General features: G+C 38.6%; 1 non-coding gene across 1 annotated transcript; it reads right to left on the minus strand.

Moving 5' to 3' along the window:
* Positions 1-1306: 1306 nt before the first annotated feature.
* Positions 1307-1413, minus strand: LOC133828293 (small nucleolar RNA R71). Its single transcript, XR_009890921.1, has one exon. It is a non-coding gene; the product is annotated as a small nucleolar RNA R71 (small nucleolar RNA).
* Positions 1414-10469: the final 9056 nt, after the last annotated feature.

The raw sequence follows: 10469 nt of genomic DNA on the forward strand, positions 1-10469 counted from the left end.
GGTTTTGCATTGTTATACTATCATCTTAGGATTTCTATTCACCTAATAGTTTATGATTCTAAGTAAAGTGATAAATTGCAATTAAGGTATTGTGACAGGTATTTTAATTGTGAGGAAAAATAGAACCTAGGTTAAATGAATTGCATGCTTAATGAATTTGTTGCCTAGATTAACCTGTTTCCACAAAGTGTAATGCTTTTACTAGGTTAAATAGATTACGTGCTTAATGGGTTTATTGGTGGGTAAAAAGGATTAATTAAGAGTGCTTAGCTTTAATTAATTATATTAGAGAAACTGGGATAATTGACTGTTTAAGTGTTATCTGCGGGGTTAATAGTTTAATTGGGAATAGGGAATATTATTCATCATTGTTGATAGATTGATTGTTGAAGGTAGAGAGTAACTCTTGACTATTTCTTTAATATCATTATATCCTTAGTTATTCAATCGTTGATATTTATTTCATTTTATGTTTTCAGCTATTAAAACTAAAACCCATTTTTAATTTTAGTCTAGTATTATTTTGAATAATAATTTGATCATAGTCCTCGTGGGTTCGACTCTTATTTACCGCTATATTGAAGTAGTTGGTGTAAGTGAATAAATATATATATATATTTAAATTTTATACGGCATACAACACACATCAAATTTTTGGCGCCGTAGCCAGGGATTATTGTAAGTCATTTTATTATTCAATTTAATTAACTACATACTTAATAGTTAATTTTTATTATTATTTGTAGGTGTGTATATGTCTGGCAAGGATACTCAAGAAAGACAGCATGCCATAAAGCAATATCTTGAGACATCGTCATCCCGCTCTTCAAGAACTATCACTGACAATCCACTATTTCAACCTTCAAAGAGAGTCATTCTAGTACAAATACCATTACCATCTGACGATGATTCAGACTCTGAAACATCAGTTAAGTCTCAGATGGCTCAAGAAAGGACGTTGAAAGAGTTGGCATCGCTAAATCTAGACCATCAACCTCTGTGTATTCAATATCCGGCATTGGACGTTAACTTTGAACTCAAATCGGGCCTCATACATTTACTACCATCTTTCCATGGGCTACCAAGAGAGGACCAGAATAAGCATTTGATTGAATTTCACATAGACTGCGCTAGTATGAAACCAGCTTTAGTAACAGAAGAGCAGATTAAATTAAGAGCATTTCCATTATCTTTGAAGGATAGTGCAAAGGAATGGCTCTATTACCTTCCTCCTGGAACTGTTAATTCCTGAAATGAATTGAAGACATTGTTCTTGGAGCGTTACTTCCCCGCATCCAAGGTTGGTAGTATAAGGAAGGAAATCTGTGGCATTCACCAACAGACTGGGGAGACATTATATGAGTATTGGGAGAGATTTAAGAGGCTATGTGCTAGTTGCCCCCACCACTAAATAAGTGAACAACTCCTAATCCAATACTTTTATGAAGGACTATTTCCATTGGATAAGAGCATGATTGATGCAGCAAGTGGGGGAGCACTGGTGGACAAGACTCATGCTGCAGCCAGAAGCTTAATTTCTAATATGGAAGCTAATTCTCAATAGTTTGGAGTTCATCAAGAAGTTTCAGTTAAGGGATTAAATGAGACAAACTCTAAAGTAGAACAGCAGTTGGCGCAATTAACTAGTATGGTTCAACAAATGGCTTTAGGTTATCAAATGAGACCTTGTGGCATATGTCAGTTGGTGGGGCATCCTACTGATGCATGTCCCACACTTCAATAGGATACCAATGAGCATGTAAATGCAATGGGAAGATTCCCAGGGCAACCTAGGCAAAGGTATGACCCTTATGCTATAACTTATAATGAAGGATGGAAGGAACATCCTAATCTTCGATATGGGAACCAACAACAAACTGTTCCTACTAGACCACCAGGGTTTAATTCCCAACAAAGGCCTCAACAAGCCTATGTACCTTGTCATCAACAACCTCCTACTAGAGTCCCACAAGCTCTAGAACCATCAATGTCAAACATGCTTAAAACTTTGGTAGCTTCCAATATACAAACTCAAGTAATTCTTTAGAGTACTCAAGTGTCTCTCAAGAATTTGGAGAACACATTAGGATAGATTGCTACATCTCTGAGCAAGCTTGAAACTCAAAATTCTGAACGATTACCTCCCCAACTAGATAGGAACCCAAGAGCAAATGTAAGTGCAATAACACTGCAAAGTGGTATACAATATGAGCCACCCACACAACCTTTATCGACAGCTCTAGTACAAAAGTGAGTAGTAGACAACTCCATCTATGATGAACCATCAACACAAAAAACATCACATAAACCAACTATGCCAACTTATGTCCCTCGTCCACGTTTTCCAAGCAAATTGAAAAAGTTTAAGAAAGAGGAAGCTGACAATGAAATTCTTGAGACTTTTCGAAAAGTTGAGGCAAACATTCCATTACTTGATGCTATTAAACAAGTGCCACGTCATGCTAATTTTTTGTAAGGATTTGTGCACGAATAAGAAGAAATTGAAGGGTGATGAGAAGATAAATGTGGGGGAGAATGTCTATACCGTTCTCCAAAAGAAACTACCACCAAAATGCAAGGATTCTGGAACCTTTACAATTCCTTGTATGATTGGGAATAAAAGGATTGAGCGGTGTATGATTGATTTGGGAGCATCGATTAATGTCATGTCATATTCAACATATGCTTCTTTAAATCTTGGGCCACTAAAGGAGACAGGAGTTATTATTCAACTGGCTGATCGCACTAATGCTTATCCTTTAGGGGTAGTTGAAGATGTGCTGGTGAAGGTTGTTGGACTTGTCTTTCCAACAGATTTCTATACACTTGAAATGGGGGATGCATCAATACCTAACCCGACACCGGTTTTATTTGGGAGGCCATTCTTGATGACAACAAATACAAAGCTGGATGTTAGAGCTGGAACACTGACAATGGAATTTGATGGTGACGTTATCAAATTCAATGTGTTTGATTCTCCTGGTAAGATAAAGGAGAAGGAGACTTCATTGAAATACCCAACATAAAGATCTTGACCACATCATTCAGTCGAGCTAACGACATTAAACAAAGCAAACTTGCGGGAGTTTTTCTTACCTTTATCTTTTTATTTTGCACTGATTTTTTATTTAGTATATGCCTTGAGGACAATGCATAAATTAAGTGTGGGGGAAGGGAAAACTGTCTGTTTAATTTTTATTTGTCATTTCTTTAGTTGTTATTTGTGTTTGTGTTTGTGTTGTTTAGTTGTTTTTAGTGTCATTTTTTTTAGGTTGTTATAAGCAAGGTTTTGTTGAAAGTTGTCTGTCAATGATAAAACTTCTGATTGAGATAAGAATATGTTTAGGAAATTGATGAATTTTGCATGAATTGTTTGCTTAACTCTTGTCTAGTTGTTACTTAAGCTTGATCTTTAATTTTAAACATAATGTGTTCAATTAGATTTACTTTTTCACTATTGTTTGGAGATATTTATGCATGCTATCATCTATATATATAGTCTCGACCACTCTAGAAACCATTGATTAATTGTTTGAGGGGAAATCCTAAGTACACATGATTAGGAAGATGATTAAGGCATGTTCTTTGGATCGTTTGAGCCTTTCAAACTTACCTATGAAATTGAATACCTAGTTTCCCATTTTTGAGCCGTAATGACTAATCTTTTTCTTTTATAAGCCTATATCTAAACCTTTTGCAGCTTAAAATTTTTATCCTTTTTGTGACCATTACACCATAGTTTTATATGATTGTTTGATTTGGTGGGTTGGATTATGGATTGTAAGAATGGGAAGTTGTATTGGTTTTTTGGATTATAATGTGAAAGTATATGATTTACTATTTCTTCCAATGAATTGAATTGAAAAGAAAAAAAAATAGAAAAAAAATCTGCACTGAGAAATATGAAAAAAAAGTATAGCAAAAGTATAAGTGTGGGGGAAGTAGTAAGATCAATGTGAAAAGAAAAAATGGAAAGATTATGTATTTTCTTGAATTGTATGAGAAATTTGTGGGAAGATCTAGAGAATTGAAAAAAGAAATTATAGGCTATGGTGTGATTTAAACTTAAATATTCATTTTTCATCTACCTCTAACCTTAGCCTCACATTACAAGCTTTTAAAGACCTTTTTATTCTTTATTATGTGTGTTTACATTAGTGGAAAATAATTGGTTAATATTTATAGAGTGGATTTTTTCATCAAAATATTATTATAGAAGAGACTTTAAAACATATTATGGCATGTATAAATTGATTCAAATGAGTGTGTTTTGGTAGGTTTAATTGTGCATAATCATAAATAGATCGAGTTTAAGTGGTGACTAGACATTGAGTTAAAATTCTGAGGAATGTGGAATTCAAAATTTTCTTATAACGTATTTGGTTGATTAATCTTTGAGACAACTAACGCTTTTGACAAAACCATTGTTTATGTTTTTATTTGCTTAGGTGTTTAGATTTTATTTTGTTTGCTCGAGGACGAGCAAATGTCAAGTGTGGGGGAATTTGATAAGTACCGAATTTGTCTATTTTTAATTCATTATTCTTCCATTATTATACACTTGATTAGTTATTTATATATTTTTAATTAGTTTATTTTGTGTTTTTAGGAGTTTCAAGACATTTGGGTGAAAATGAATGAATTTGTGATGTTTTACAAGCAATGGTTAAGCTCGAAATTACAAGTCTGAAAATTCACACTTGATTTTGATAATTTTCCAATACTCTTTTGGAAATATACCTAGAAATAAAATTTTTAGATATTTTTCTTAGCTTTCTATATCTTTTTGAATCGTCCAATTATGAGTTATATTGAGTAAGTTATGCTTAAAACACTTTCGGTCACTGGCAGAAGAAAATTGAAAAAATGGGAAAACTTGCTACGGCCGCGGCCAGCCTTATTCCAGGCCGTGGCCTGGGGGACAGAACGTAGTGGCTGCGGCCAGCAATGTCCTAGGCCGCGGCTAGAGCCCGATTTTCTGGAAAATACGTTTTGCTAGTGGCCGCGACCACCAAGAATCCCTGGCTGCAGCCGTGCGACAAAATTTTCCTTAAAATTCAAGTTTTAAATGTAATTTTTCATGGGCTATAAAAGGGATTAGGGTTAACTTTTATTATAACTTTGGATTGCGATTTTTAGAGACTGGAGCAGCAGATGAGGAGGAAAAAACATCATCATCTATATTTTTCAATCTAGTTTTTCTTTCTTCTCAAAACTCTTTTATTTTCATTAAATATTTATGTTTATGAATATGAATATGATTATGGAGTAGTTTTCTTTATAGTTAAGGGTTATTTCAAAACCCTAGACATGAGATCTTGAATGCATTGATGATTTTTATTCCTTTTATTCCCTTATATTAAATTACTTTTATTTTTCTATTTGAATGTCATGGATCTTGTAAAATCTTGTTTAAATGGCCACTAATTGGGGTTTTGCATTGTTCTACTATCATCTTAGGATTTCTATTCACCTAATAGTTTATGATTCTAAGTAAAGTGATAAATTGCAGTTAAGGTATTGTGACAGGTATTTTAATTGTGAGGAAAAATAGAACCTAGGTTAAATGAATTGCATGCTTAATGAATTTGTTAACTAGATTAACCTGTCTTCACAAAGTGTAATGCTTTTACTAGGTTGAATAGATTACATGCTTAATGGGTTTATTGCTGGGTAAAAAGGGTTAATTAAGAGCGTTTAGCTTTAATTAATTATATTAGAGAAACTGGGATAATTGACTGCTTAAGTGTTATCCGCTGGGCTAATAGTTTAATTGGGAATAGGGAATATTATTCATCATTGTTGATAGATTGATTGTTGAAGGTAGAGAGTAACTCTTGACTATTTCTTTAATATCGTTATATCCTTAGTTATTCAATCGTTGATATTTATTTCATTTTATGTTTTCAGCTATTAAAACTAAAACCCATTTTTAATTTTAGTCTAGTATTATTTTGAATAATAATTTGATCATAGTCCTCGTGGGTTCAACTCTTATTTACCGCTATATTGAAGTAGCTGGTGTAAGTGAATAAAAAAAATATATTTAAATTTGATACGGCATATGACACGCATCAGGCCGCATTTTTCTGGAGGCTAAGATCGGGCAATAGGCTAATTTTTCAATAGGTGGATATCGCAGTTCTGCTCCTATTAGCCTTTTTCTTACACAATATACGACATTCTGCACGCCCTCTTCCTCTCTTATTAGAACAACACTAGCAGCGTATTTCGTGATTTCCAAGTAGATGAACAAAGTTTTTTTATCAACCAGTTTTGATAGAATCGGTGGCTGCGACATGTGAGTCTTTAAAGCTTGAAAATCCTATTCGCACTCCTCTGTCCATTCGAATTTCTTGTTGCCTCTAAGTAGATTAAAAAATGAGACGCATTTGTCCATCAATTTGGAAATAAATCTACTGAGAGCAGCAATTCTTCCGGTCAAGCTTTGAACATCTTTGATTTTTGTTGGCGATTTCATATCGACCAAGGCTTTGATCTTCTTGGGATTGGCCTTAGTTCCTTGTGAGTTTACTATAAATCCCAGGAATTTCCTTGATCCAACTCCGAAGGAACACTTGAGGGGATTCGACTTCATCTGATATTTGTTCAAGACGTTGAAGCACTCTTGCAAGTCCCCTATATGTCTTTCTGCCTTCTTCGACTTAACCAGCATGTCGTCAATGTATACCTCCATATTTTTTTTGATCAGCTCCTTGAACATGTGATTGACTATTCGCTGATAAGTCGCACCAACGTTTTTCAAACCGAAGGGAATTACTTTATAACAGTAGAGCCCTGTATCGGTTCGAAAGCTAGTGTGATCCTCGTCAGGGGGATGCATACTGATCTGATTGTACCTGGAGTACGTATCCATGAATGACAGGATCTCGTGCCTTGCAGTAGCATCAATCAGTTGGTCGATTCTAGGGAGTGGGAAACAATCTTTAGGGAAGGCTTTATTAAGGTCTGTGAAATCCACCCATGTTCGCCACATGCCATTCGACTTGGGAACGAGCACGGGATTAGAGACCCATGATGGATAAAACGCTACCCTGATGAATCCATTCTCCTTTAGCTTCTCGACTTCTTCCTTTAGAGCTTTTGATCTGTCTTTGTCGAGCAGCCTCCTCTTCTGTTGTACCGGTGGAAAACTCTTGTCTATGTTCAGGACATGGATAATAACTGCAGGGTCTATTCCAACCATGTCTTTATGCGACCAGGCAAAGACTTCCTGGTTTTTCCTTAAAAATTCCACTAGTTCTTGTTTCATCATTGCCTCTAAGTTTTTACCGAATTTCACAACCTTGGTCGGATCTGTCTCATCGAGTTGGACCTTTTCAAGGTCCTCGATGGGTCCTATCTCTTCATCAAAATCCCCAAAGCGAGGATCCAAATCCCTATACTCACTTTGGGCAACACCCTATTTGGTGACACAATCACCTGATTGGGCTTGTAAATCACTGGCCATTTGCAACTCTTTTCCGGCAGCTTCTATTGATCCGCCTTTCTTCGCCTTAGATATTGAGACGTTGTAGCACTCCCTCGCTTCTTGTTGGTTTCCCAACACGAATCCTACCCCTGTGTCGATTGGGAACTTCATGGCAAGGTGCCAAATCGAGATGACGGCTCGCAAGTCAACTAGAATAGGCCTCCCAATTACAGCATTATATGTTGAAGGACAATCATCTACTATGAAAGTAGTAAGTAATGTCCTGTTTGCAGGCGCAGTTCCTGCTGTTATTGGGCGTCTCATCGACCCTGTCAAGGCGAGCCCTTTGCCAGAAAAACCATATATGGTCTGGTTGCATGGCTCCAGGTCCTTGACGGACAACTTCATCCTTTCCAGTGAGGACTTGTACAAGATGTTGACTGAGCTTCCTGTGTCAACCAACACCCTTTTAACCATCATGTTGGCAATTTGGACGTCAACGACCAGTGGATCAGAGTGTGGGAATCGTATGTGCTGAGCATCGTCTTTAGAGAAGGTTATCAACTCCTCCTCTGTCCGAGCTTTCTTTGGTGCTCGATCCTCCACACTCATCATCTCGATGTCTTGGTCATGGCGTAAATTCTGGGCGTATCGCTCCCTTGCTTTCCCACTATCCCCTGCAATGTGTTGGCCACAACAGATGGTGAGTAATGTTCCTGCCACAGGATCTGGCTATAAAGGTGGCGAGCGTTGGCGTGCAGGCGCCTGCTCGTTGCCACCTTGAGCCTCTTACTGAGACCCTGCTGCGGCCCGTACGTATCTTCTTAGGTGTCCCTGCCTAATCAAGAACTCAATCTCGTCCTTCAACTGGTTGCACTCATTGGTTTCATGTCCATAGTCGTTGTGAAAATGACAGAATTTTGTTGTATCTCTCTTGGAGATATCCTTCCTTATAGGTGCGAGTCGCTTATAAGGGACATTAGAGCTGGTCGCCTGGTAGACCTCTGCTCTACTTTCGATAAGGGCCGTATTGTTGGTGAATCTTGGCTCATATCTATTGCCTTTGGAGTGTTTATTTTCAGATGTTGATGACTCATTACCCGTCCTTTTTCCACCATTCCTGCCATTTTCGTTCTCGTTGCCTTTGCCATTGCCATTGGGTTTATCCGACCCGTTGGCGGCTTTGGCGGGATCTTCCTTCGATTCCTTGTCTTTCGTAGGCGACTTCCCCTCATTGGCGATCGCATCTTCGAGCTTGATGTACCGATCAACTCGATCTAGAAATTCCTAGGTACTCCTTACCCCATTCTTTCTTAGGCTGCTCCATAAGGGAGAATGGCGTCTAACCCCAGCAGTTAGGGCCATCATTTTTCCTTCGTCGCCCACGGTTTTGACTCCAGTCGCTGCTCGCATAAAGTGCTGGATGTATTCCTTTAAGGGCTCTCCCTCCTTTGGCGTATCTCGACTAGCTGGTTGGCCTCTGTGGGGTGTACGCGATTCGCGTAGAACTATTCGTAGAATTCCTTTACAAACATTTCCCACAATACTATACTAGCAGGAGGGAACTTAAAGAACCACTCTTGGGCAGTGTCGAATAGAGTGGCGGGGAAGATCCTGCAGCGGGCATCGTCCGACACCTTCTGAATATCCATTTGTATCTCAAACTTGTTGACATGAGATACTAGATCCTTGTACCCATCAAAGTTCGACAGTACTGGCATTTTGAACTTGCTAGGGGTTTCTGCCACAACAATTCTCTGCACAAACGAAGTGCGTCTCCTCCGGTCGTACTCTATGTGGGATGCCCGGCTCCCGACCAGCTGTTGCACTGCTTGGTTCGGAGCATCAATTTGAGCTTGAACCGCGTCTGGGATTGATGGGGCAACTGGTGCTGGAGGAGCGTACTCATCGTGCCTCTCGCATCTGTCGTTGAGTATGTCTCTCAAGTCATCATCCCTGCGCCTTTGCTCGCTAACTCCTAGTCGATCAAAGACGTTATGCTAGCTGGGTTGCCCCCCAGCGTTATGGCTTACATGCCTATTGTCTCTTGGTGGGGGGTTCCTGTCTCCACCTCTTTCTTCATGCCTTCGACTAGCATTCCCTCTACTGGAATTAGCCTCATTGTAGTCATGGCCATCTCTAAATTGCGGCCGACTTTGGCGCGACAGGCAGGTCACGCTGTTTCCTCCTCTGGTTGGCATTTCCCGAGCGTCATGGGGAAGCCTGCGTTGGCTGGTGGGTGTAATGCCCTAAATTTCCTAATAAGGTTTATGTAATGCCTTGGTTACCCTAGAACAGTTACGGTGAACGGTGAACCAGAAATTTGACTCATTGCTTGAGTCCTTTGGTTAAAAATGTGTTCTAGGTGTTATTAACAGGTTAAGGTGAAAACCAATAAAAAGGAAAGGATATGTTTTATTTGATACATAAAACTGTTCATGGGCCCACAAGAACATTTACAAGTTATTTACAACTCAAAAAGGTCATTACTGTTCCAAAAGTTCAAACCCCGCCAACCTAAGCGGCAAAAATAGGGTAAACCCCCTAGTTCCTCTGAGAACTCCTTGGCCGTGGTGGTCAAGCGGCCGCATATGTACACATCACCACCTAAGCTCTCCACTCAGGGCTGGGTGAGCTTTTCTTTCCCTTTACCTGCACCACATAGCACCCATGAGCCAAAGCCCAGCAAGAAAACATAGCATTATATGTAAACATCATCAAATGATTATCATTATAATCACACAGAGCTCATAGCTTTCAAACAGATGGGTGAATATCACTTTGAGGTTCTGGTAAACCATACTGAGTGACTGACAATCAGGTCACGAATTCAAATGGAAGAGTGGCTATTGGGTAAGCCACTAGCCTTCAACAAATGAGAGACTGATGGGTAAGTCTCTACTTAACAAGTGAGTGACTGATGGGTAAGCCACACAAGCGCTTTTAATATTCATCAAACTTGAGGTCGGTCCGGCATTAATGCTCTTTGAGTCATCCAATGCAGAAAGTCGATTAGATCTAATCTTTATTGGCTTGC

The sequence above is a fragment of the Humulus lupulus genome, chromosome 3, assembly GCF_963169125.1.
Source record: "Humulus lupulus chromosome 3, drHumLupu1.1, whole genome shotgun sequence".
NCBI lineage: Eukaryota > Viridiplantae > Streptophyta > Magnoliopsida > Rosales > Cannabaceae > Humulus > Humulus lupulus.